The 26,878-nt window shown below is 42.9% G+C and overlaps 8 non-coding genes and 2 pseudogenes across 8 annotated transcripts; 7 read left to right on the forward strand and 3 right to left on the reverse strand.

Annotated features, from left to right (window-relative positions):
- The first annotated feature begins 10,476 nt into the window (after nt 1-10,476).
- LOC135021898 (U5 spliceosomal RNA) lies at nt 10,477-10,592 on the forward strand. Its single transcript, XR_010219093.1, has one exon. It is a non-coding gene; the product is annotated as a U5 spliceosomal RNA (small nuclear RNA).
- A 275-nt stretch (nt 10,593-10,867) lies between these two features.
- On the forward strand, nt 10,868-10,983 carry LOC135021918 (U5 spliceosomal RNA). The gene has a single exon (XR_010219114.1). It is a non-coding gene; the product is annotated as a U5 spliceosomal RNA (small nuclear RNA).
- A 6,744-nt stretch (nt 10,984-17,727) lies between these two features.
- Nucleotides 17,728-17,891, forward strand: LOC135021902 (U1 spliceosomal RNA). Its single transcript, XR_010219097.1, has one exon. It is a non-coding gene; the product is annotated as a U1 spliceosomal RNA (small nuclear RNA).
- A 152-nt stretch (nt 17,892-18,043) lies between these two features.
- On the forward strand, nt 18,044-18,185 carry LOC135021803 (U1 spliceosomal RNA; annotated as a pseudogene).
- Nucleotides 18,186-18,877: 692 nt separating this feature from the next.
- On the forward strand, nt 18,878-19,041 carry LOC135021914 (U1 spliceosomal RNA). Its single transcript, XR_010219110.1, has one exon. It is a non-coding gene; the product is annotated as a U1 spliceosomal RNA (small nuclear RNA).
- A 152-nt stretch (nt 19,042-19,193) lies between these two features.
- LOC135021870 (U1 spliceosomal RNA) lies at nt 19,194-19,335 on the forward strand (annotated as a pseudogene).
- Nucleotides 19,336-20,027: 692 nt separating this feature from the next.
- On the forward strand, nt 20,028-20,191 carry LOC135021950 (U1 spliceosomal RNA). The gene has a single exon (XR_010219144.1). It is a non-coding gene; the product is annotated as a U1 spliceosomal RNA (small nuclear RNA).
- Nucleotides 20,192-23,494: 3,303 nt separating this feature from the next.
- LOC135021850 (U1 spliceosomal RNA) lies at nt 23,495-23,657 on the reverse strand. Its single transcript, XR_010219058.1, has one exon. It is a non-coding gene; the product is annotated as a U1 spliceosomal RNA (small nuclear RNA).
- Nucleotides 23,658-23,809: 152 nt separating this feature from the next.
- On the reverse strand, nt 23,810-23,972 carry LOC135021759 (U1 spliceosomal RNA). The gene has a single exon (XR_010218977.1). It is a non-coding gene; the product is annotated as a U1 spliceosomal RNA (small nuclear RNA).
- A 674-nt stretch (nt 23,973-24,646) lies between these two features.
- Nucleotides 24,647-24,802, reverse strand: LOC135021889 (U1 spliceosomal RNA). The gene has a single exon (XR_010219085.1). It is a non-coding gene; the product is annotated as a U1 spliceosomal RNA (small nuclear RNA).
- Between the last annotated feature and the right edge of the window lie 2,076 nt (nt 24,803-26,878).

Consider the following 26,878-nt stretch of genomic DNA (forward strand, 5'->3'; position numbering starts at 1 on the left):
ACTGACTTCTCAAACTGCTGTTCAATTTTCTTTTAAATAAACTTTATTTAAAATGGCACAGGCAACTACACTGTTGTCAAAAATGTCCTTGTTGTTATGGGATATCACACGTGCCCCCCCCCAAAACATGCGTGTCCTCACGCATTTTGGTTTTATCCCTATATAAACTTCTCACTATATCCAGTCACATTCATTAGTGAACACAGATTATGTCTGAAACATTAACATTTATCAACATTTTTAACATCAGTATCTGATAGGTATAATTCCTTTTGTGCTATAGTACATTAACACATGCTCCTGGAGCAATCGGTTGAAATCTGGACAGTATATGGTCTTGAAAAGTTTGTCTAGGAAACCTCAACCCCCCTGCCATGGATGAGTATTGAACTCTTTCTAAACTGTCTTTGGGACATGCTGTACAAAACTGCAGCTGACTATGGTGGTTTTCTGTTTTGCAAGCCCTAGTCTTCTTGCCTCCTTGTCGGTGACAAACCACCTTAGTCTGCTGTAAATACATTTTATGAGCCTCTTCCATTCCATCTTGGGATTCAGTATCACAGCTAGTTTGGGACAATGGATTCTGGAGAGAAAGAGGCAGCAAGGTTCTTCTTACAGAACAGGTTGGACAGTTTCGGCACCATCTCTTGATGTCTTCCCTCATTTCAACCCAAAAGAACTTTTTCCAGATGCTTGTTTCCATCCTTTTGCACCCAGGGTGACCTGACTTGTAATGAGTATTAGGATCCACACTACATCGAACCAACTGTCCTTTCTCTTCAAACAGCCTTTCTCGCTGTCTCAACAACTTCAGGAGTTCTGGCGAGGATTCTTGCCTTTGTCGCTTGGTCAGGTATTTCCCAATCTTCAGTAAGGCTTTGAGGTGTCTTATCATCTGACTTTTATCTTGCAGGTGGTCAAAACTGGTTCCTTGAATAGGTTGCTCACAGTTTCTAGAACTGGATGCTATATTATTCATGCCTAACATTGAAGCATTCTTTCGGATAATCTGGACACTGGAGATGGGCATTTCTATCATTATTTGGCTGGCCTTATTTTTTTCATGTTCCTCTCTTACAGATAATTCTGTTATCATTCTTCCCTTTTGTTTGGCTATCCCAGGTTGAAGGCCTTGTTTCTCCTGGAGCTTGTCAGTTTGAAACTCTCCTTGGAGTGCTGCTACGAGCTCCTCACAGCAGTTCCGCAACACATTCATGCCCACTATCACTGGAGGCAATCCATCATCTTGGGCAGTGGTGATGATGAAGCCTTGCTGTGGTAGCACTGTTCGTCCGATTTGAATTTCATCTTCCCAGTATCCTTTGCAAGGGATGCAGTGCCCATTGCTTGCAATCGGGTTTATCAATGTGGAAGTTGACGGAAACATCTGTTCCTCAGTCCAATGCTGCTCAAACTGTGTTGCTTGTATTGTGGTCACTTGTGATCCAGTGTCTAAGAGAGCGGGCATTGAGACTCCATTGATGCAAACTTGAACCACCGGGCATTGGCTAACATAACGGGTTAACCACATGAATTTGGAGTTTAAATGATCTGGCTGCTCAAATTCTCTCTTAATTTGTCCGCTTCCTTCACAGCTTTGAAAAATGGGTCGCCTTTGGGAGGCAAAGTGGTTGGAAAAAAGTGTCTCCCTGTTTCTATGTAGGTCCCATTGGGAACTGTTCAGTGGTCTCCTCTCCTGGCACCATTCCATTTCTTCATGGAGCAGTGCCTGCTGTCTCTTCAGAATCTGCAGGTCTCTGCGCATCTCTGTCACACCACGTGTCAGTTCAGCCAGCAGACTTCGTAACTCACTAGAAGAGTCAAATATGCATGTCTTTGAACATGGCACTGTCACTCCTTTTACTGTAGGTGGGTAAGTAGCTCCTTTAAAACTTGACTCCTGGGCATCAGAATTCTCTTGATACCGTGGCATCTCTGGAATAGACTCTTGTGGAACAGCCCCTGAAGTAAGACTGGAGCCTAGAACTTTAATCGCAGCCTCTTTAAAATCCAGGAATGTGCTTCCAGGCTTCTGCAATCTCAATAGTCGCAGCTGAGTTTTTACAAATTCGCCCCTTGCAACTTCAGTGAACTGGTCCAATAACATTTTCTCTTTGTCATGCACTTCCTCAGGGTCTGCTTGCTGAACATCTCTGAGTGCTTCCTGAAAGCTGAGGGCATAGCCCCGTAGTGACTCTCCTGGTTGTTGCTTTCGAGCAAAGAAGTGCATTTTAAGTTCTGACACTGTCCTTGTGTCAAATGTGGTAGCAAGCCTGTTGAGGATCTGGTCCACAGTCTTCTTCTCTTCAGTAGGCCAGGAAGTAACCTCTCTAAGTGCAAGCCCTTTCAACTGTCCCATCAAGATCTCCAACTTTTGCTGCTCTTTCAGCGGGTACAGACGAAACAAAGACTGCAGTAGTATCCTCATCAGTTTATTTTTGTCAATTACCATTTTAATAATCGGGTAAAGAAAATTAAGTGGATTTTTGAAAGAAAACAATACTGTCAATATACTATTAAAACAAATTAAAATGGTAAAAGTTATTGTACTTTAAGTAAAAATAAAAGAGCAAAAATATCAATCCCAGTTTTGGATTACTTTAATTAACAAAAAAAAATGCATATAGCAGAGGATAGTTTCAATCTGCCTACCTCTGGGCTATGGACCCAGCATGCTTCCATTACAGTACTCTGCTGCACATGTAATTGCAAGAGATCCTGAAGCACTCACTCATCATGGGAAAGTACCAATGTGTTTCTTCATTGGTTGATGGAAGAAACATCTTACAAAAACTCTCCAGATTATTGACTATTTAAAGTTTTTCTTGGAAACGTTCTAGATGAATGCTTATCAGCCTTTGTCAGTATGTACTTTTGCAAAGTGTCGCTGTGGCGCAATCAGTTAGTGTGTAAGGCTATTAACCAAAAGGTTGGTGGTTCAATCCCACCCAGGGACGTAATTGACCTTGTTATCAGATTTTGGTGATCTTTAAGTAGACAAGTCAAAATTTCAAAAACCCCTCTTATGGTGTAGGGTACCTGGCCTTCTCTGATGTAATCAGAGTTAGATTTGATTCAGTGATTTTATAAAAACAGCTAGGAAGCACAATTTAGCAGTGGTTTGCAGAGAAAAAGAAATATGCTGGCAAAAAAATCCAATTGAGTGATTAAACAGCTCTTCATTTTCTGGCTTTACTTTTATGCTAACAAATTTGTTCTCTGAAAAGTGTCCACAAAGCCAAATATCTGATTAACATCTTTGTAGGGATGGTTTTTCACCTATTACTAAATTAAACTTGCTTCATTGGAAAGGCAGCAAGATGCATCCTCATTTCAATATCTACTGAAATAATACAGGTTGACACCAGGAAACATTAACGCCACTGCATCCTTGCTGCTTTCTCATGTGGAAGTCTGTTTAATGTGAAAACAAGGTGATATCTAATTAGCACACAGGTAAGGAATTAAGAAAATCTTTATTTAAGGGTGAAGATGTTTCTCACAAAATCGTTGCCCCAATGCATCATTGAAATTCAAGCTGGAAAGATGATTTTAATATATCACTTGTACATTTTGTATTGCTCTTCTGGTGACAATGTAGTTTGTTTTTGTCAATTACCATTTTAATAATAGGGTAAAGAAAATTAAGTGGATTTTTGAAAGAAAACAATACTGTCAATATACTATTAAAACAAATTAAAATGGTAAAAGTTATTGTACTTTAAGTAAAAATAAAAGCTAAAATATCAATCCCAGTTTTGGATTACTTTAATGAACAAAAAAATATGCATATAGCAAAGGATAGTTTCAATCTGCCTACCTCTGGGTTATGGACCCAGCATGCTTCCATTACAGTACTCTGCTGCACATGTAAGTGCAAGAGATCCTGAAGCACTCACTCATCATGCGAAAGTACCAATGTGTTTCTTCATTGGTTGCTGGAAGAAACATCTTACAAAAACTCTCCAGATTATTGACTTTTTAAAGTTTTTCTAGGAAACGTTCTAGATGAATGCTTATTAGTCTTTGTCAGTATTTACTTTTTGCAAAGTGTCTCTGTGGCGCAATCGGTTAGTGTGTTCAGCTATTAATCAAAAGGTTGGTGGTTCAATCCCACCCAGGGACGTGATTGACCTTGTGATCAGATTTTGGTGATATTTAAGTAGACAAGTCAAAATTGCAAACCCCCTCTTATGGTGTAGGGTACCTGGCCTTCTCTGATGTAATCAGAGTTAGATTTGATTAAGTGATTTTATAAAAAAAACAGCTAGGAAGCACAATTTAGCAGTGAGTTGCAGAGAAAAAGAAAAATGCTGGCAGAAAAATCCAATTGAGTGATTAAACAGCTCTTCATTTTCTGGCTTTATTTTTATGATAACAAATTTGTTCTCTGAAAAGTGTCCACAAAGCCAAGTATCTGATTAACATCTTTGTAGGGATGGTTTTTCACCTATTACTAAATTAAACTTGCTTCATTGGAAAGGCAGCAAGATGCATCCTCATTTCAATATCTACGGAAATAATACAGGTTGACACCATGAAACATTAACGCCACTGCATCTTTGCTGTTTTCTCATGTGGAAGTCTGTTTAATGTGAAAACAAGGTGATATCTAATTAGCACACAGGTAAGGAATTAAGAAAATCTTTATTTAAGGGTGAAGATGTTTCTCACAAAATCGTTGCCCCAATGCATCATTGAAATCCAAGCTGGAAAGATGATTTTAATATATTACTTGAACATTTTATATTGCTCTTCTGGTGATAATGTAGTTTGTTTTTGTCAATTACCATTTTAATAATCGGGTAAAGAAAATTAAGTGGATTTTTGAAAGAAAACAATATTGTCAATATACTATTAAAACAAATTAAAATGGTAAAAGTTATTGTACTTTAAGTAAAAATAAAAGAGCAAAAATATCAATCCCAGTTTTGGATTACTTTAATTAACAAAAAAAAATGCATATAGCAGAGGATAGTTTCAATCTGCCTACCTCTGGGTTATGGACCCAGCATGCTTCCATTACAGTACTCTGCTGCACATGTAAGTGCAAGAGATCCTGAAGCACTCACTCATCATGGGAAAGTACCAATGTGTTTCTTCATTGGTTGATGGAAGAAACATCTTACAAAAACTCTCCACATTATTGACTTTTTAAAATGTTTCTAGGAATCGTTCTAGATGAATGCTTATTAGCCTTTGTCAGTATGGACTTTTGCAAAGTGTTGCTGTGGTGCAATCAGTTACTGTGTAAGGCTATTAACCAAAAGGTTGGTGGTTCAATCCCACCCAGGGACGTAATTGACCTCGTTATCAGATTTTGGTGATCTTTATGTAGACAAGTCAAAATTTCGAAAACCCCTGTTATGGTGTAGGGTACCTGGCCTTCTCTGATGTAATCAGAGTTAGATTTGATTCAGTGATTTTATAAAAACAGCTAGGAAGCACAATTTAGCAGTGGGTTGCAGAGAAAAAGAAATATGCTGGCAAAAAAATCCAATTGAGTGATTAAATAGCTCTTCATTTTCTGGCTTTATTTTTATGCTAACAAATTTGTTCTCTGAAAAGTGTCCACAAAGCCAAGTATCTGATTAACATCTTTGTAGGGATGGTTTTTCACCTATTACTAAATTAAACTTGCTTCATTGGAAAGGCAACAAGATGCATCCTCATTTCAATATCTACTGAAATAATACAGGTTGACACCAGGAAACATTAACGCCACTGCATCCTTGCTGCTTTCTCATGTGGAAGTCTGTTTAATGTGAAAACAAGGTGATATCTAATTAGCACACAGGTAAGGAATTAAGAAAATCTTTATTTAAGGGTGAAGATGTTTCTCACAAAATCGTTGCCCCAATGCATCATTTAAATTCAAGCTGGAAAGATGATTTTAATATATCATTTGTACATTTTGTATTGCTCTTCTGGTGACAATGTAGTTTGTTTTTGTCAATTACCATTTTAATAATCGGGTAAAGAAAATTAATTGGATTTTTGAAAGAAAACAATACTGTCAATATACTATTAAAACAAATTAAAATGGTAAAAGTTATTGTACTTTAAGTAAAAATAAAAGAGCAAAAATATCAATCCCAGTTTTGGATTACTTTAATTAACAAAAAAAAATGCATATAGCAGAGGATAGTTTCAATCTGCCTACCTCTGGGTTATGGACCCAGCATGCTTCCATTACAGTACTCTGCTGCACATGTAAGTGCAAGAGATCCTGAAGCACTCACTCATCATGGGAAAGTACCAATGTGTTTCTTCATTGGTTGATGGAAGAAACATCTTACAAAAACTCTCCACATTATTGACTTTTTAAAATGTTTCTAGGAATCGTTCTAGATGAATGCTTATTAGCCTTTGTCAGTATGGACTTTTGCAAAGTGTTGCTGTGGCGCAATCAGTTACTGTGTAAGGCTATTAACCAAAAGGTTGGTGGTTCAATCCCACCCAGGGATGTAATTGACCTTGTTATCAGATTTTGGTGATCTTTATGTAGACAAGTCAAAATTTCAAACCCCCTCTTATGGTGTAGGGTACCTGGCCTTCTCTGATGTAATCAGAGTTAGATTTGATTCAGTGATTTTATAAAAACAGCTAGGAAGCACAATTTAGCAGTGGGTTGCAGAGAAAAAGAAATATGCTGGCAAAAAAATCCAATTGAGTGATTAAACAGCTCTTCATTTTCTGGCTTTATTTTTATGCTAACAAATTTGTTCTCTGAAAAGTGTCCACAAAGCCAAGTTTCTGATTAACACATTTGTAGGGATGGTTTTTCACCTATTACTAAATTAAACTTGCTTCATTGGAAAGGCAGCAAGATGCATCCTCATTTGAATATCTACTGAAATAATACAGGTTGACACCAGGAAACATTAACGCCACTGCATCCTTGCTGCTTTCTCATGTGGAAGTCTGTTTAATGTGAAAACAAGGTGATATCTAATTAGCACACAGGTAAGGAATTAAGAAAATCTTTATTTAAGGGTGAAGATGTTTCTCACAAAATCGTTGCCCCAATGCATCATTGAAATTCAAGCTGGAAAGATGATTTTAATATATCACTTGTACATTTTGTATTGCTCTTCTGGTGACAATGTAGTTTGTTTTTGTCAATTACCATTTTAATAATCGGGTAAAGAAAATTAAGTGGATTTTTGAAAGAAAACAATACTGTCAATATACTATTAAAACAAATGAAAATGGTAAAAGTTATTGTACTTTAAGTAAAAATAAAAGAGCAAAAATATCAATCCCAGTTTTGGATTACTTTAATTAACAAAAAAAAACGCATATAGCAGAGGATAGTTTCAATCTGCCTACATCTGGGCTATGGACCCAGCATGCTTCCATTACAGTACTCTGCTGCACATGTAATTGCAAGAGATCCTGAAGTACTCACTCATCATGGGAAAGTACCAATGTGTTTCTTCATTGGTTGATGGAAGAAACATCTTACAAAAACTCTCCAGATTATTGACTATTTAAAGTTTTTCTAGGAAACATTCTAGATGAATGCTTATTAGCCTTTGTCAGTATGTACTTTTGCAAAGTGTCGCTGTGGCGCAATCAGTTAGTGTGTACGGCTATTAACCAAAAGGTTGGTGGTTCAATCCCACCCAGGGATGTAATTGACCTTGTTATCAGATTTTGGTGATCTTTAAGTAGACAAGTCAAAATTTCAAAAACCCCTGTTATGGTGTAGGGTACCTGGCCTTCTCTGATGTAATCAGAGTTAGATTTGATTCAGTGATTTTATAAAAACAGCTAGGAAGCACAATTTAGCAGCGGTTTGCAGAGAAAAAGAAATATGCTGGCAAAAAAATCCAATTGAGTGATTAAACAGCTCTTCATTTTCTGGCTTTATTTTTATGCTAACAAATTTGTTCTCTGAAAAGTGTCCACAAAGCCAAGTATCTGATTAACATCTTTGTAGGGATGGTTTTTCACCTATTGCTAAATTAAACTTGCTTTATTGGAAAGGCAGCAAGATGCATCCTCATTTCAATATCTACTGAAATAATACAGGTTGACACCAGGAAACATTAATGCCACTGCATCCTTGCTGCTTTCTCATGTGGAAGTCTGTTTAATGTGAAAACAAGGTGATATCTAATTAGCACACAGGTAAGGAATTAAGAAAATCTTTATTTAAGGGTGAAGATGTTTCTCACAAAATCGTTGCCCCAATGCATCATTGAAATTCAAGCTGGAAAGATGATTTTAATATATCACTTGTACATTTTGTATTGCTCTTCTGGTGACAATGTAGTTTGTTTTTGTCAATTACCATTTTAATAATAGGGTAAAGAAAATTAAGTGGATTTTTGAAAGAAAACAATACTGTCAATATACTATTAAAACAAATTAAAATGGTAAAAGTTATTGTACTTTAAGTAAAAATACAAGAGCAAAAATATCAATCCCAGTTTTGGATTACTTTAATTAACAAAAAAAAAATGCATATAGCAGAGGATAGTTTCAATCTGCCTACCTCTGGGTTAAGGGGCCCAGCATGCTTCCATTGCAGTACTCTGCTGCACATGTAAGTGCAAGAGATTCTGAAGCACTCACTCATCATGGGAAAGTACCAATGTGTTTCTTCATTGGTTGATGGAAGAAACATCTTACAAAAACTCTCCAGATTATTGACTTTTTAAAGTTTTCTAGGAAACGTTCTAGATGAATGCTTATTAGCCTTTGTCAGTATGTACTTTTGCAAAGTGTCTCTGTGGTGCAATCGGTTAGTGTGTTTGGTTATTAACCAAAGGGTTGGTGGTTCAATCCCACCCAGGGATGTTATTGACCTTGTCATCAGATTTTGGTGATCTTTAAGTAGACAAGTCAAAATTTCAAACCCCCTCTTATGGTGTAGGGTACCTGGCCTACTCTGATGTAATCAGAGTTAGATTTGATTAAGTGATTTTATCAAAAAAAAGCTATGAAGCACAATTTAGCAGTGGTTTGCAGAGAAAATGAAATATGCTGGCAGAAAAATCCAATTGAGTGATTAAACAGCTCTTCATTTTCTGGCTTTATTTTTATGCTAACTAATTTATTCTCTGAAAAGTTTCCACAAAGCCAAGTATCGGATTAACATCTTTGTAGGGATGGTTTTTCACCTATTACTAAATTAAACTTGCTTCATTGGAAAGGCAGCAAGATGCATCCTCATTTCAATATCTACTGAAATAATACAGGTTGACACCAGGAAACATTAACGCCACTGCATCCTTGCTGCTTTCTCATGTGGAAGTCTGTTTAATGTGAAAAAAAGGTGATATCTAATTAGCACACAGGTAAGGAATTAAGAAAATCTTTATTTAAGGGTAAGATGTTTCTCACAAAATCGTTGCCCCAATGCATCATTGAAATTCAAGCTGGAAAGATGATTTTAATATATCACTTGTACATTTTGTATTGCTCTTCTGGTGACAATGTAGTTTGTTTTTGTCAATTACCATTTTAATAATCGGGTAAAGAAAATTAAGTGGATTTTTGAAAGAAAACAATACTGTCTATATACTATTAAAACAAATTAAAAAGGTAAAAGTTATTGTACTTTAAGTAAAATAAAAAGAGCAAAAATATCAATCCCAGTTTTGGATTACTTTAATTAACAAAAAAAAAATGCATATAGCAGAGGATAATTTCAATCTGCCTACCTCTGGGTTATGGACCCAGCATGCTTCCATTACAGTACTCTGCTGCACATGTAAGTGCAAGAGATCCTGAAGCACTCACTCATCATGGGAAAGTACCAATGTGTTTCTTCATTGGTTGATGGAAGAAACATCTTACAAAAACTCTCCAGATTATTGACTATTTAAAGTTTTTCTAGGAAACGTTCTAGATGAATGCTTATTAGCCTTTGTCAGTATGTACTTTCACAAAGTGTCGCTGTAGCGCAATCAGTTAGTGTGTACGGCTATTAACCAAAAAGTTGGTGGTTCAATCCCACCCAGGGACGTAATTGACCTTGTGATCAGATTTTGGTGATATTTAAGTAGACAAGTCAAAATTTCAAACCCTCTCTTATGGTGTAGGGTACCTGGCCTACTCTGATGTAATCAGTTAGATTTGATTAAGTGATTTTATAAAAAAAACAGCTAGGAAGCACAATTTAGCAGTGGGTTGCAGAGAAAAAGAAATATGCTGGCAGAAAAATCCAATTGAGTGATTAAACAGCTCTTCATTTTCTGGCTTTATTTTTATGCTAACAAATTTGTTCTCTGAAAAGAGTCCACAAAGCCAAGTATCTGATTAACACCTTTGTAGGGATGGTTTTTCACCTATTACTAAATTAAACATGCTTCATTGGGAGCACATGGAAAAGAGTACAAACCATGTTTATAGCAAGGGGAAGCCTGGTGAGAAATCTGCTTTCTTTCTTTCAAATTGGGTGCTCACTTTGAGCTGAATGAGGACTGCTGGCATGGCACTCAGGCGACAGGTGGAATCTTGGTCATGTTCTGGTTTCTCTTCAGAACGAACAAATCTTTCGCCTTTTACTAAAGATTTCCGTGGAGAGGAGCAAAACTGAGTTTTATCTCAATTTTTGCATGCCCCATCTTATTGGGGTTTTATTTTATCGGTTTAAAGATAGAACGAGTGTGCTTTAATGTAAGCTCATTTGCATAGAAATGACAGTAAATGTTTGTTTCTTTTCAAACAGAACTTTCTTGACCACACTAATTGCTTGAAAGATCTGGGAGCACATGGAAAAGAGTACAAACCATGTTTATAGCAAGGGGAAGCCTGGTGAGAAATCTGCTTTCTTTCATTCAAATTGGGTGCTCACTTTCAGCTGAATGAGAACTGCTGGCATGGCACTCAGGCGACAGGTGGAATCTTGGTCATGCTCTGGTTTCTCTTCAGAACTAACAAATATTTCGCCTTTTATTAAAGATTTCCGTGGAGAGGAGCAAAACTGAGTTTTATCTCAATTTTTGCATGCCCCATATTATTGGGGTTTCTTTTATCAGTTTAAAGACAGAACGAGTGTGCTTTCTTGTTAGCTTTAATGTAAGTTTATTTGCATAACAATGACAGTAAATGTTGTTTCTTTTCAAACAGAACTTTCTTGACCATGCTACTTGCTTAAAGGTCTGGGAGCACATGGAAAACAGTACAAACCATGCAGTATCACAAGAGCCTTTATTTGATCTTTCATGAAGATAGAGCAGAATTGAGGACACGTCAACAATTTCTGCCGAAGGTGGTTCATCTTTCCACATGGTGCCTTTGGCCACTGACACCTTCGTTGAGTCAAAGTCTCTGGCTGTGGTCAGAACTTTGAAAATGTATGTCACCAGAACGGTTCAGATTAGGAAAACAGAGGCTCTGTTTGTCCTGTATGCTCCCAACAGGATTTGGTGTCCTGCTTCCATGCAGACCATTATGCGCTGGATCTGTGGTAAGATTCAGCATGCTCGTTCCACGGCAGGATTGCCGTTACTGAAGTAGGTGAAGACCCATTCTACTAGAAAGGTGGGTTCATCCTTGGCAGCTGGTCGGGGAGTCTCGGCATTGCAACTTTGCCGAGCAGCTATTTAGTAAACACTTTTGCTAAGTTTTACAAGTTTGATACCTTGGCTGATGATAACCTTAAGTTGGGTCATTCGGTGCTGCAGAGTCGTACGCACTCTCCCACCCGTTCAAGAGCTTTGGTATAACCCCATGGTTCTTAATGTGACCCCAGCATCCTCTAGGTCGTATGAGAAAATAGGATTTTAATACCTACCGGTAAATCCTTTTCTCTTAGTCTGTAGAGGATGCTGGGCACCCGTCCCAGTCCATACTGTGTCTGCAGTTATTACTTGTGGTTATACACATGTTGTGTTATGGTTCTGGTCAGCTTTTTGCTGCAATTGTTCATGCCGTTGGCTTGTGTTCTGTTGAATGCCACGTTCTGCGGCATGTTTAAGGTGTGAGCTGGTAAGATGCTCACCTTAGTTTAACAATAAATCCTTTCCTCGAAATGTCCGTCTCCCTGGGCACAGTTCCTATAACTGGAGTCTGGAGGAGGGGCATAGAGGGAGGAGCCAGTTCACACCCTTTGAAAGTCTTAAAGTGCCCATGTCTCTTGCGGATCCCGTCTATACCCCATGGTTCTTAATGTGACCCCAGCATCCTCTACGGACTAAGAGAAAAGAATGCCCTTGCGCACTATCCTGACTTCTCCTCCCGTCTGCTTACTTTGTGCCTTCCAACGCACAATGCGAACTACAGGTGGTGCTGCAGGGCCCACACCCTTTTACTTGCCTTACAGAACAGCTCTGGAGCTGTTACAGTGCCCAGCTGCTGCAAGAAATCAGCTTGAATGCTTCAGGGGATGGGGCATGGCCAACATGAGCCCCACACCAAAGGAGGGTGGGGGTGTTTAATGTGAACTAGGGGTCATCCAAGCACTGCAAAAGGCCGCCATGCCCTGCATGCCCCTTTTCTCTTTTCATATGCAGATGAGGGTTCCAGTCAACTTTGGCCCAGTGCTTGGATAACATCACCGTATGCAAATCCGTCTGCTGCAGACCTTCCCCCAGGAATGCTTGTACTAGTTGTTGCATATGGCGCTTCAGTATTAGGCAGCCTTCCGCCCTCCCATGTTCATCTGAAAAGATGTGGTCTCCCTGCAGTTGTTGTCCCCAGACGAGAGTTCCCTTGTGCTTCCTCAGTTGAATCTCCTTAACTTGACGGGGGAGGTGCTGCCCGAGCAGCCCTCCCCAGCCCTATCCCAACTCATATTTATTTTGCATATGAGATCTCTTGATCATGAAGATTGTTCTCACAGGGTGAGGTTCATCCATTATATTTTAAAATAGGAAGGTACGAATTACATATTTGAATTGCATCTATGTGCTGGATTCAAATGTCCCCCCCCCCTTCCTTTCTCAATTGTGCCCGTCAGCAGCTATTCTAAGGTTGCTGCCAATGGGTGTGACACATTAATTTCTTCTGTGGGGTACACTGGACTCCACAAGGATTCACATTGGGGTGTAGAGTAGGATCTTGATCTGAGGCACCAACCGGCTCAAAGCTTTTGACTGTTCCCAAGAAGCTCAGTGCATTCTCCTCTATAACCCCGCTTCCATGAACAGGGAGCTCAGTTTGTAGTTGGTGCCTTCAGTAGCAGGCCAATTAACAGGGGCCTGCCTCAGGCAGCCTATTCTTAGCTATTAATTTTGACAAGAAAAGAAGAACTTGTTTTATGAGAATCTACAAGGGCTGCAGCAGGCTAGGTCTAATAGACATCTTTACTGCAGCTTCATCACTCCCAGCGGCGCTGTATACTCCCGTGCCCTGGTTGCTGGGTCACTGCAGCGGAGGCTCCGGTTTCATCCTAAGGTCAGTCACACACACACCACCCTTCCGGATCACGAGGCCGCTGCTGAAGGGGAGCGAGGCCGTAGGGGGTGGGCCGTGTGCGCACTGCGGTGGACACTGATTACTGGGCAGCCGCTCCACTAGCCACCAGGTACAGTTAAGGAGCACAGGTCTGGGGGTTTTTCTCCTATATTAACCCAATTTTGTACTGCCCGCAGCGCATTGTGATAGGTAATAGGGCCTGATTCAGGTTGGATTGCAATCACAATAAGCGATCCAACTGCAAAAATTGCTAAGAGCATACGCATGTGCCTGCATTTTCTGCGGCACCCCGCAGAGAATGTGATCGCCTCTGCCTGTCAATCGGGGCGGGGAAGGGGGGGAGAGGTGGGTCAGCAACACTCCATTTCCAAGTCAGGGATGGAGCGGTGCGGGGGCAAGGCTTCAAAATGGGGTCTGCAACGGAGGAGACACAGGGGGCGTGGTCACAGCGACTGTATGACATCACATTCAGCCGCTGTGATCACAAAAATGGTGGCGGCTTCCTGCGCGCACATACAGTCTGCACCAGCAGGAGCCTACACCATTTTTTATGATCACGCTGAACTGCAGTGCGACTGCAATTACAGCATGGTCAAGAAGGGAGGCGTCATGCTGGGTGGCCATGCCCTGTCACTTTGCAGGAGCCAGCACCGCTCACACACTAGTCCCCGGGTGCAGCCCCCAACCCCCGGGACATCCGGAGCAACAAAATGTAGATTCAGGCCACCAGGCCACGCCCCTACCTATGAAACCATGCCTCCTTTTTACCATTGCACTGCTTATCTGCGCGCACTGCATTACAATCTCCCTCGCCACCTCTCTGGGTGTCACCAGTGATAGTGACACCTCTGCCATGCTTGTAGCAGCTGGTCCTAAGATCTACGCCTCAAACCCTGAGTGTTTGCCCTTGTGACTTGTTGATCATCATAGCGAAGCAGATGCTTACAGAAAACTGCAGGGGCTTAGATTGAAAATAAAAAAATTGATAGGGTATAAGGTAGAGAGGAGCGGGTTCGGTTCTCCGAGAACCGAATTCCCCACGAACTCCACGTGGTTTACACTGGTCCGAGGCAGGCTCGGTTGTTCCCGCCTGACTCGGAAAACCTGAACAAGGGAAAATGTCATCATCCCGCTGTCGGATTCTCGCGAGATTCGGATTCCATATAAAGAGCTGCGCGTTGCTGCCATTTTTACTCGTGCATTGAAGAGAGAGCGGAGAGGACGTGGCTATGTTCTCTCAGTGGAAATCTCAATATCAGTGCTCAGTATCAGTGGTTACTTATTGCTGCTCAGTAATACTAGTAGTGTGTCTCTCCTGCTCAGTGTCAGTTCTCAGTAGTATCCTCATCAGTGCTCAGTATCACTGTTCATTGTCTTGTGCTGCATTGTGTTGCTCAGCATAATACAGTACATTACTAATAGTCCAGTGCTGCATCTTGCTGCTCAGTGTCAGTTCTAGTATCCTCATCAGTGCTCACTATCACTGCTCATTGCATTGTGGTGTTCTGTATACTACAATAACATAGTAATATAGTAACATAGTTTTTGAGGTTGAATAGAGGCAAATTGCCCATCGTGTTCAACCTGTTTTAAGTTGTGATGATTCTACATACTTGCTGAATAATGTTTTATGACTAGTTAGCTACTATAACTCATGTTACCCCCGGATTAACCATGTTGATATTTTAAGTATTATAACCTTGGATAGCTTTTTCATTCAGAAATGTATCCATTCCTTTTTTAAATCCAATTACAGAGTCCGCCATTACCACCTTCCCTGGCAGGGAATTCCACATCCTGATTGCCCTAACAGTGAAGAAACCTTTCCTCCATTGCGTTCTGAACTTTCCTCCAGTCGCAGCGAGTGACCACGTGTTCTTTTAATAAATAATTCCTCTGATAACTCTTTGTTATGTATCTTTACATATTTGAAGATATTAATAATATCTCCTCTTAGGCACCTCTTTTCTAGTGTATAAATATTCAGCCTAGTAAGTCTTTCCTTATAGTCCAGTACTTTAAGGCCTTTAATCAATTTAGTCTTCAGGATCTCTGACACTTCCATGAGCAGCAGAGTAGTGCAATGGAAGCATGCTGGGCCCATAACCCAGAGGTCGATTGATCGAAACTATCCTCTGCTATGTGCATTTTTTTTTTTTATAATTAAAGTAATCAAAAACTGGGATTGATATTTTGGCACTTTTATTTTTACTTAAAGTACAATAACTTTTATCATTTTAATTTGTTTTAATAGTATATTGACAGCATTGTTTTCTTTAAAAAATCCACTTAATTTTCTTTACCCTATTACTGAAATGGTAATTGACAAAAACAAACTACATTGTCACCAGAAGAGCAATGCAAAATGTACAAGTGATATATGAAAATCATCTTCCATCTTGAATTTCAATGATGCATTGGGACAACAATTTGTGAGAAACATCTTCACCCATAAAGAAAGATTTTCTTAATTCCTTACCTGTGTGCTGATTAGATATCACCTTGTTTTCACATTAAACAGACTTCCCCATGAGGAAGCAGCAAGGATGCAGTGACGTTTCCTGGTGTCAACCTGTATTATTTCAGTAGACATTGAAATGAGGATGCATCTTTGATGCCTTTCCAATGAAGCAAGTTTAATTCAGTAATAGGTGAAAAACCATTCCTACAAAGGTGTTAATCAGAGACTTGGCTTTGTGGACACTTTTCAGAGAGCAAATTTGTTAGCATAAACATAAAATCAGAAAATTAAGAGCTGTTTAATCACTCAATTGGACTTTTCTGCCAGCATAATTTTTTTTCTCTGCAACTCACTGCTAAATTGTGCTTCCTAGCTGTTTTTTTATAAAATCACTTAATCAAATCTAACTCTGATTACATCAGAGAAGGCCAGGTACCCTACACCATAAGGGGGGTTTTTGAAATTTTGACTTGTCTACTTAAAGATCACCAAAATCTGATTACAAGGTCAATTACATCCCTGGGTGGGATTGAACCACCAACCTTTTGGTTAATAGCCAAACATGCTAACCGATTGCGCCACAGAGACACCTTGCGAAAGTCAATACTGACAAAGGCTAATAAGCATTCATCTAGAACGTTTCCTAGAAAAACTTTAAAAAGTCAATAATCTGGAGAATTTTTGTAAGAAACACATTGGTACTTTCCCATGATGAGTGAGTGCTTCAGGATTTCTTGCACTTACATGGGCTATTAACCAAAAGGTTGGTGGTTCAATCCCACCCAGGGATGTAATTGACCTTGTCATCAGATTTTGGTGATCTTTAAGTAGACAAGTCAAAATTTCAAACCCCCTCTTATGGTGTAGGGTACCTGGCCTTCTCTGACGTAATCAGAGTTAGATTTAATTAAGTGATTTTATAAAAAACAGCTAGGAAGCACAATTTAGCAGTGGGTTGCAGAGAAAAAAATAACATTTTAAACCTACCGGTAATTTTTTTTTCTCGTAGTCCGTAGAGGATGATGGGGACTCCGTAAGGACCATGGGGGATAGACGGGCTCCGCAGCAGACATGGGCACTTTAAGAAAGACTTTAGATCTGGGTGTGCACTGGCTCCTCCCTCTATGCCCCTCCTCCATACCTCAGTTAGAGAAACTGTGCCCAGAGGAGACGGACAGTACGAGGAAAGGATTTTTGTTAATCCAAGGTCAAGATTCATACCAGCCACACCAATCACACCGTATAACTTGTGATATACTACCCAGTTAACAGTATGAAAACAACATAGCATCAGTCCAAGACCGATGAAAACTAACATATAACCCTTATGTAAGCAATAACTATATACAAGTCTTGCAGAAGTAGACCGCACTTGGGACGGGCACCCAGCATCCTCTACGGACTACGAGAAAAAGATTTACCGGTAGGTTTAAAATCTTATTTTCTCTTACGTCCTAGAGGATGCTGGGGACTCCGTAAGGACCATGGGGATTATACCAAAGCTCCCAAACGGGCAGGAGAGTGCGGATGACTTTGCAGCACCGATTGAGCAAACAGGAGGTCCTCCTCAGCCAGGGTATCAAACTTATAGAACTTTGCAAAGGTGTTTGAACCAACTTTGACCCACTGCTTGGATGACATCACCATATGCAAATCCATCTGCGGCAGGCCTTCCCCCAGGAATGCTTGCACTAGTTGTTGCATTTGGTTTGTTGTTTGGGGGTGCTTCAGTATTAGGCAGCCTTCTGCCCTCCCATGTTCATCTGAAAATATGTGTTCTCCCTGCAGTTGTTGTCCCCAGATGAGAGTTCCCTTGTGCTGCCTCAGTTGAATCTCCTTTACTTGACAGAGATGTGCCTGAGCAGCGGCCCTCCCCAGCCCTATCCCAAATCATACTTATTTTGCATAGGAGATACCATGGTCATGAAGATTGTTCTCCCAGGGTTAGGTTAATTCATTGCATTCTGGGTATGCTGACCCCTGTGATTTCCCCAAATGTGGGAAACTCAACTGCATTATTTGTGGTAGTGGGGGACTGTGTTTGTGCTTTCCTCTGGTCAGCTCTGGTAAAAGTCAGATTTCTTTGTCTCAGATCTTCCTCTAGCCTTGTTCTTCTTTCGAGAGTTCCCTTGTGCTGCCTCAGTTGGATCTCCTTCACTTGACAGGGGGGTGCCCGAGCAGCGACCCTCCCCAGCTCTAGCCCAACTCCTACTTACCTGCCAGGTGAGATACTATGATCATGAAGATGCTTCTCCCAGGGCAAGGCTCACCCATTGCACTCTGGGTGTGCTGCCCCTGCGATTTCCCCAAATGTGGGAAACTTGACTGCATAATTTGTGTTTCCCCTGGTCGGCTCTCATATAATTCAGATCTCTTTGTCTCAGGTCTCTCTCCAGCCTAGTTTGCTGTCTGTTTCCACTTCTTTTTTCTTGAGCCCCTCCCTTCTATACCCTTGTGCACTATCCTGACTTCTCCCGTCTGCTTACTTTGTGCCTTCCAACGCACAATACAAACTACAGGTAGTGCTGCAGGGCCCACACCCTTTTACTTGCTTTACAGAGCAGCTCTGGAGCTGTTACAGTGCCCAGCTGCTGCAAGAAATCAGCTTGAATGCTTCAGGGGCTGGGGCATAGCCAACATGAGCCCCACACCGAAGGAGGGTGGAGGTGTTTAATGCGAACTAGGGGTCATCCAAGCACCGCAAAAGGCCGCCATGCCCTGCACACCCCTTTATTCTTTTCATATGCAGACGAGGGTTGAAGCCAACTTTGACCCACTGCTTGGATGACATCACCATATTCAAATCCATCTGCTGCAGGCCTTCCCCCAGGAATGCTTGCACTAGTTGTTGCATTTGGTTTGTTGTTTGGGGGTGCTTCAGTATTAGGCAGCCTTCTGCCCTCCCATGTTCATCTGAAAATATGTGTTCTCCCTGCAGTTGTTGTCCCCAGATGAGAGTTCCCTTGTGCTGCCTCAGTTGAATCTCCTTTACTTGACAGAGATGTGCCTGAGCAGCGCCCCTCCCCAGCCCTATCCCAAATCATACTTATTTTGCATAGGAGATACCATGGTCATGAAGATTGTTCTCCCAGGGTTAGGTTAATTCATTGCATTCTGGGTATGCTGACCCCTGTGATTTCCCCAAATGTGGGAAACTCAACTGCATTATTTGTGGTAGTGGGGGACTGTGTTTGTGCTTTCCTCTGGTCAGCTCTGGTAAAAGTCAGATTTCTTTGTCTCAGATCTTCCTCTAGCCTTGTTCTTCTTTCGAGAGTTCCCTTGTGCTGCCTCAGTTGGATCTCCTTCACTTGACAGGGGGGTGCCCGAGCAGCGACCCTCCCCAGCTCTAGCCCAACTCCTACTTACCTGCCAGGTGAGATACTATGATCATGAAGATGCTTCTCCCACGGCAAGGCTCACCCATTGCACTCTGGCTGTGCTGCCCCTGCGATTTCCCCAAATGTGGGAAACTTGACTGCATAATTTGTGTTTCCCCTGGTCGGCTCTCATATAATTCAGATCTCTTTGTCTCAGGTCTCTCTCCAGCCTAGTTTGCTGTCTGTTTCCACTTCTTTTTTCTTGAGCCCCTCCCTTCTATACCCTTGTGCACTATCCTGACTTCTCCCATCTGCTTACTTTGTGCCTTCCAACGCACAATGCAAACTACAGGTAGTGCTGCAGGGCCCACACCCTTTTACTTGCTTTACAGAGCAGCTCTGGAGCTGTTACAGTGCCCAGCTGCTGCAAGAAATCAGCTTGAATGCTTCAGGGGCTGGGGCATAGCCAACATGAGCCCCACACCGAAGGAGGGTAGAGGTGTTTAATGCGAACTAGGGGTCATCCAAGCGCAGCAAAAGGCCGCCATGCCCTGCACACCCCTTTTTTATTTTCATATGCAGACGAGGGTTGAAGCCAACTTTGACCCACTGCTTGGATGACATCACCATATGCAAATCCATCTGCTGCAGGCCTTCCCCCAGGAATGCTTGCACTAGTAGTTGCATTTGGTTCGTTGTTTGGGGGTGCTTCAGTTTTAGGCAGCCTTCTGCCCTCCCATGTTCATCTGAAAATATGTGTTCTCCCTGCAGTTGTTGTCCCCAGATGAGAGTTCCCTTGTGCTGCCTCAGTTGAATCTCCTTTACTTGACAGAGATGTGCCTGAGCAGCGGCCCTCCCCAGCCCTATCCCAAATCATACTTATTTTGCATAGGAGATACCTTGGTCATGAAGATTGTTCTCCCAGGGTGAGGTTCATTCATTGCATTCTGGGTATGCTGACCCCTGTGATTTCCCCAAATGTGGGAAACTCGACTGCATTATTTGTGGTAGTGGGGGACTGTGTTTGTGCTTTCCTCTGGTCAGCTCTGGTAAAAGTCAGATTTCTTTGTCTCAGATCTTCCTCTAGCCTTGTTCTTCTTTCGAGAGTTCCCTTGTGCTGCCTCAGTTGGATCTCCTTCACTTGACAGGGGGTGCCCAAGCAGCAATCCTCCACAGCTCTAGCCCAACTCCTACTTACCTGCCAGGTGAGATACTATGATCTTCACTGTTAGGGCAATCAGGATGTGGAATTCCCTGCCAGGGAAGGTGGTAATGGCGGACTCTGTAATTGGATTTAAAAAAGGAATGGATACATTTCTGAATGAAAAAGCTATCCAAGGTTATAATACTTAAAATATCAACATGGTTAATCCGGGGGTAACATGAGTTGTAGTAGTTAACTAGTCATAAAACATTATTCAGCAAGTATGTAGAATCATCACAACTTAAAACAGGTTGAACACGATGGGCAATTTGCCTCTTTTCAACCTCAAAAACTATATTACTATATGTTACTATATTACTATGTTACTGTAGTATACAGAACACCACAATGTAATGAGCAGTGATAGTGAGCACTGATGAGGATACTAGAACTGACACTGAGCAGCAAGATGCAGCACTGGACTATTAGTAATGTACTGTAGTATGCTGAGCACCACAATGCAGCACAAGACAATGAGCAGTGATACTGAGCACTGATGAGGATACTACTGAGAACTGACACTGAGCAGGAGAGACACACTACTAGTATTACTGAGCAGCAATAAGTAACCACTGATACTGAGCACTGATATTGAGATTTCCACTGAGAGAACATAGCCACGTCCTCTCCGCTCCCTCTTCAATGCACGAGTAAAAATGGCGGCAACGCGCAGCTCTTTATATGAAATCCGAATCTCGCGAGAATCCGACAGCGGGATGATGACATTTTCCCTTGTTCAGGTTTTCCGAGTCAGGCGGGAACAACCGAGCCTGCCTCGGACCAGTGTAAACCACGTGGAGTTCGTGGGGAATTCGGTTCTCGGAGAACCGAACCCGCTCCTCTCTACCTTATACCCATATATTTTTTTATTTTCAATCTAAGCCCCTGCAGTTTTCTGTAAGCATCTGCTTCGCTATGATGATCAACAAGTCACAAGGGCAAACACTCAGGGCTTGAGGCGTAGATCTTAGGACCAGCTGCTACAAGCATGGCAGAGGTGTCACTATCACTGGTGACACCCAGAGAGGTGGCGAAGGAGATTGTAATGCAGTGCGCGCAGATAAGCAGCGCAATGGTAAAAAGGAGGCATGGTTTCATAGGTAGGGGCGTGGCCTGGTGGCCTGAATCTACATTTTGTTGCTCCGGGTGTCCCGGGGGTTGGGGGCTGCACCCGGGGACTAGTGTGTGAGCGGTGCTGGCTCCTGCACAGTGACAGGACATGGCCACCCAGCATGACGCCTCCCTTCTTGACCAATCTGTAATTGCAGTCGCACTGCAGTTCAGCGTGATCATAAAAAATGGTGTAGCCTCCTGCTGGTGCAGACTGTATGTGCGCGCAGGAAGCCGCCACCATTTTTGTGATCACAGCGGCTGAATGTGATGTCATACAGCCGCTGTGACCACGCCCCCTGTGTCTCCTCCGTTGCAGACCCCATTTTGAAGCCTTGCCCCCGCACCGCTCCATCCCTGACTTGGAAATGGAGTGTTGCTGACCCCCCTCTCCCCCCCTGCCCCGATTGACAGGCAGAGGCGATCGCATTCTCTGCGGGGTGCCGCAGAAAATGCAGGCACATGCGTATGCTCTTAGCAATTTTTGCAGTTGGATCGCTTACTGTGATTGCAATCCAACCTGAATCAGGCCCTATTACCTATCACAATGCGCTGCGGGCAGTACAAAATTGGTTTAATATGGGAGAAAAAACCCCAGACCTGTGCTCCTTAACTGTACCTGGTGGCTCGTGGAGCGGCTGCCCAGTAATCAGTGTCCACGCCAGTGCGCACACGGTCCACCCCCTACGGCCACGCTCCCCTTCATCAGCGGCCTCGTGATCCGGAAGGGCGGTGCGTGTGTGACTGACCTTAGGAAGAAACCGGAGCCTCCGCTGCAGTGACCCAGCAACCAGGGCACGGGAGTATACAGCGCCGCTGGGAGTGATGAAGCTGCAGTAAAGATGTCTATTAGACCTAGCCTGCTGCAGCCCTTGTAGATTCTCATAAAAAAAGTTCTTATTTTCTTGTCAAAATTAATAGCTAAGAATAGGCTGCCTGAGGCAGGCCCCTGTTAAGTGGCCTGCTACTGAAGGCACCAACTACAAACTGAACTCCCTGTTCATGGAAGCGGGGTTATAGAGGAGAATGCGCTGAGCATCTTGGGAACAGTCAAAAGCTTTGAGCCGGTTGGTGCCTCAGATCAAGATCCTACTCTACACCCCAATGTGAATCCTTGTGGAGTCCAGTGTACCCCACAGAAGAAATTAATGTGTCACACCCATTGGCAGCAACCTTAGAATAGCTGCTGACGGGCACAATTGAGAAAGGAAGGGGGGGGGACATTTGAATCCAGCACATAGATGCAATTCAAATATGTAATTTGAACCTTCCTATTTTAAAATATAATGGATGAACTTCACCCTGTGATAACAATCTTCATGATATAGAGATCTCATATGCAAAATAAGTATGAGTTGGGATAGGGCTGGGGAGGGTGGCTGCTCGGGCAAGCCCCTCCCCCGTCAAGTTAAGGAGATTCAACTGAGGAAGCACAAGGGAACTCTCGTCTGGGGACAACAACTGCAGGGAGACCACATTTTTTCAGATGAACATGGGAGAGCGGAAGGCTGCCTAATACTGAAGCACCATCAAATATCAAACCATATGCAATAACTAGTACAAGCATTCCTGGGGGAAGGTCTGCAGGAGACGAATTTGCATACGGTGATGTCATCCAAGCAGTGGGCCAAAGTTGGCTGGAACCCTCATCTGCATATGAAAAGAGAAAAGGGTTATGCAGGGCATGGCGGCCTTTTGCGGCGCTTGGATGACCCCTAGTTCGCATTAAACACCTCCACCCTCCTTCGGTGTGGGGCTCATGTTGGCTATGCCCCAGCCCCTGAAGCATTCAAGCTGATTTCTTGCAGCAGCTGGGCACTGTAACAGCTCCAGAGCTGCTCTGTAAGGCAAATAAAAGGGTGTGGGCCCTGCAGCACTACCTGTAGTTCGCATTGTGCGTTGGAAGGCGCAAAGTAAGCAGACGGGAGAAGTCAGGATAGTGCGCAAGGGCATAGAAGGGAGCGGCTCAAGAAAAGAGAAGTGGAAACAGACAGCAAACTAGGCTGGAGAGAGACCTGAGACAAAGAGATCTGAATTATACGAGAGCCGACCAGGGGAAACACAAATTATGCAGTCAAGTTTCCCATATTTGGGGAAATCGCAGGGGCAGCACACCCAGAGTGCAATGGTTGAGCCTTGCCCTGGGAGAAGCACCTTCAAGATCATAGTATCTCACCTGGCAGGTAAGTAGGAGTTGGGCTAGAGCTGGGGAGGGTCGCTGCTCGGGCACCCCCCTGTCAAGTGAAGGAGATCCAACTGAGGCAGCACAATGGAACTCTCGAAAGAAGAACAAGGCTAGAGGAAGATCTGAGACAAAGAAATCTGACTTTTACCAGAGCTGACCAGCGGAAAACACAAACACAGTCCCCAACTACCACAAATAATGCAGGCGAGTTTCCACATTTGGGTAAATCACAGGGGTCAGCATACCCAGAATGCAATGAATGAACCTCACCCTGGGTGAACAATTTTCATGACCATGGTGTCTCCTATGCAAAATAAGTATGATTTGGGATAGGGCTGGGGAGGGCCGCTGCTCAGGCACATCTCTGTCAAGTAAAGGAGATTCAACTGAGGCAGCACAAGGGAACTCTCATATGGGGACAACAACTGCAGGGAGAACACATATTTTCAGATGAACATGGGAGGGCAGAAGGCTGCCTAATACTGAAGCACCCCCAAACAACAAACCAAATGCAACAACTAGTGCAAGCATTCCTGGGGGAAGGCCTGCAGCAGATGGATTTGCATATGGTGATGTTATCCAAGCAGTGGGTCAAAGTTGGCTTCAACCCTCATCTGCATATGAAAAGAGAAAAGGGGCGTGCAGGGCATGGCGGCCTTTTGCGGTGCTTGGATGACCCCTAGATCGCATTAAACACCCCCACTCTCCTTTGGTGTGGGGCTCATGTTGGCCATGCCCCATCCCATGAAGCATTCAAGCTGATTTCTTGCAGCAGCTGGGCACTGTAACAGCTCCAGAGCTGCTCTGTAAGGCAAGTAAAAGGGTGTGGGCCCTGCAGCACTACCTGTAGTTTGCATTGTGCATTGGAAGGCACAAAGTAAGCAGACGGGAGGAGAAGTCAGGATAGTGCACAAGGGTATAGAAGGGAGGGGCTCAAGAAAAAAGAAGTGGAAACAGAGAGCAAACTAGGCTGGAGAGAGACCTGAGACAAAGAGATCTGAATTATACGAGAGCCGACCAGAGGAAACACAAATTATGCAGTCAAGTGTCCCACATTTGGGGAAATCGTAGGAGCAGCACACCCAGTGTGCAATGGGTGAGCCTTGCCCTGGGAGAAGCACCTTCCTGATTATAGTATCTCACCTGGGTGTGCTGCCCCTGCGATTTCCCCAAATGTGGGAAACTTGACTGCATAATTTGTGTTTCCCCTGGTCGGCTCTCATATAATTCAGATCTCTTTGTCTCAGGTCTCTCTCCAGCCTAGTTTGCTGTCTGTTTCCACTTCTTTTTTCTTGAGCCCCTCCCTTCTATACCCTTGTGGACTATCCTGACTTCTCCTCCTGTCTGCTTACTTTGTGCCTTCCAATGCACAATGCAAACTACAGGTAGTGCTGCAGGGCCCACACCCTTTTACTTGCCTTACAGAGCAGCTCTGGAGCTGTTACAGTGCCAAGCTGCTGCAAGAAATCAGCTTGAATGCTTCAGGGGCTGGGGCATGGCCAACATGAGCCCCACACCGAAGGAGGGTGGGGGTGTTTAATGCGAACTAAGGGTCATCCAAGCGCCGCAAAAGGCCGCCATGCCCTGCATACCCCTTTTCTCTTTTCATATGCAGATGAGGGTTCCAGCCAACTTTGGCCCACTGCTTGGATGACATCACTATATGCATATCCGTCTTCTGCAGACCTTCCCCCAGGAATGCTTGTACTAGTTGTTGCATTTGGTTTGTTGTTTGGGGGTGCTTCAGTATTAGGCAGCCTTCTGCCCTCCCATGTTCATCTGAAAATATGTGTTCTCACTGCAGTTGTTGTCCCCAGATGAGAGTTCCCTTGTGCTGCCTCAGTTGAATCTCCTTTACTCTAAAACTTGTAAAACTTAGCAAAAGTGTTTACTAAATAGCTGCTCGGCAAAGTTGCAATGCCGAGACTCCCCGACCAGCTGCCCAGGATGAACCCACCTTTCTAGTAGAATGGGTCTTCACCTAATTCAGTAACGGCAATCCTGCCGTGGAATGAGCATGCTGAATCTTACCACAGATCCAGCGCATAATTGTCTACATGGAAGCAGGACACCCAATCCTGTTGGGAGCATACAGGACAAACAGAGCCTCTGTTTTCCTAATCTGAACCGTTCTGGTGACATAAATTTTCAAAGTTCTAACCACAGCCAGAGACTTTGACTCAACGAAGGTGTCAGTGGCCAAAGGCACCATGTGGAAAGATGAACCACCTTCGGCAGAAATAGTTGACGTGTCCTCAATTCTGCTCTATCTTCATGAAATATCAAATAAAGGCTCTTGTGATACTGCATGGTTTGTACTGTTTTCCATGTGCTCCCAGATCTTTCAAGCAAGAAGCATGGTCAAGAAAGTTCTGTTTGAAAAGAAACAACATTTACTGTCATTGTTATAGAATTTGGGAGAAAAAACAAGAAGAAATCTGCACTGTTGACGCACTGGACAGAATGAATGAATCATAAAATATAACCTTTATTAAGTATGTATTAAAATTGGATAAATATTAATATTATTATCCCAAACTGCAGTGAAACATAAAGGTTAAAATCACAGAACTAACATACATGTGCATAAGAAGAATAAAGAGATGTGAAAAAAAGGTTTAAAAAGCGTGTCCGTGTGTGATTATTTTTGAAGGCACAACCCTGGCGGGGTTGTTTATATAGATATATATGTTGCTAATAATCACTTTCTAGCGTAATATTATTAAATAGCTGTTAGTATCTATGTCGTCAGGTACCACTGGGTCGTATCCTATATACTCCTGTGGGAAACTTGACTGCATAATTTGTGTTTCCCCTGGTCGGCTCTCGTATAATTCAGATCTCTTTGTCTCAGGTCTCTCTCCAGCCTAGTTTGCTGTCTGTTTCCACTTCTCTTTTCTTGAGCCGCTGCCTTCTATGCCCTTGTGCACTCTCCAGACTTCTCCTGTCTGCTTACTTTGTGCCTTCCAACGCACAATGCAAACTACAGGTAGTGCTGCAGGGCCCACACCCTTTTACTTGCCTTACAGAGCAGCTCTGGAGCTGTTACAGTGCCCAGCTGCAGCAAGAAATCAGCTTGAATGCTTCAGGGGCTGGGGCATAGCCAACATGAGCCCCACACCGACGGAGGGTGGAGGTGTTTAATGCAAACTAGGGGTCAGCCAAGCGCCGCAAAAGGCCGCCATGCCCTGCATGCCCCTTTTCTCTTTTCATATGCAGACGAGGGT

Source organism: Pseudophryne corroboree, unplaced genomic scaffold (assembly GCF_028390025.1).
Source record: "Pseudophryne corroboree isolate aPseCor3 unplaced genomic scaffold, aPseCor3.hap2 scaffold_373, whole genome shotgun sequence".
NCBI classification, from domain to species: Eukaryota; Metazoa; Chordata; class Amphibia; order Anura; family Myobatrachidae; genus Pseudophryne; species Pseudophryne corroboree.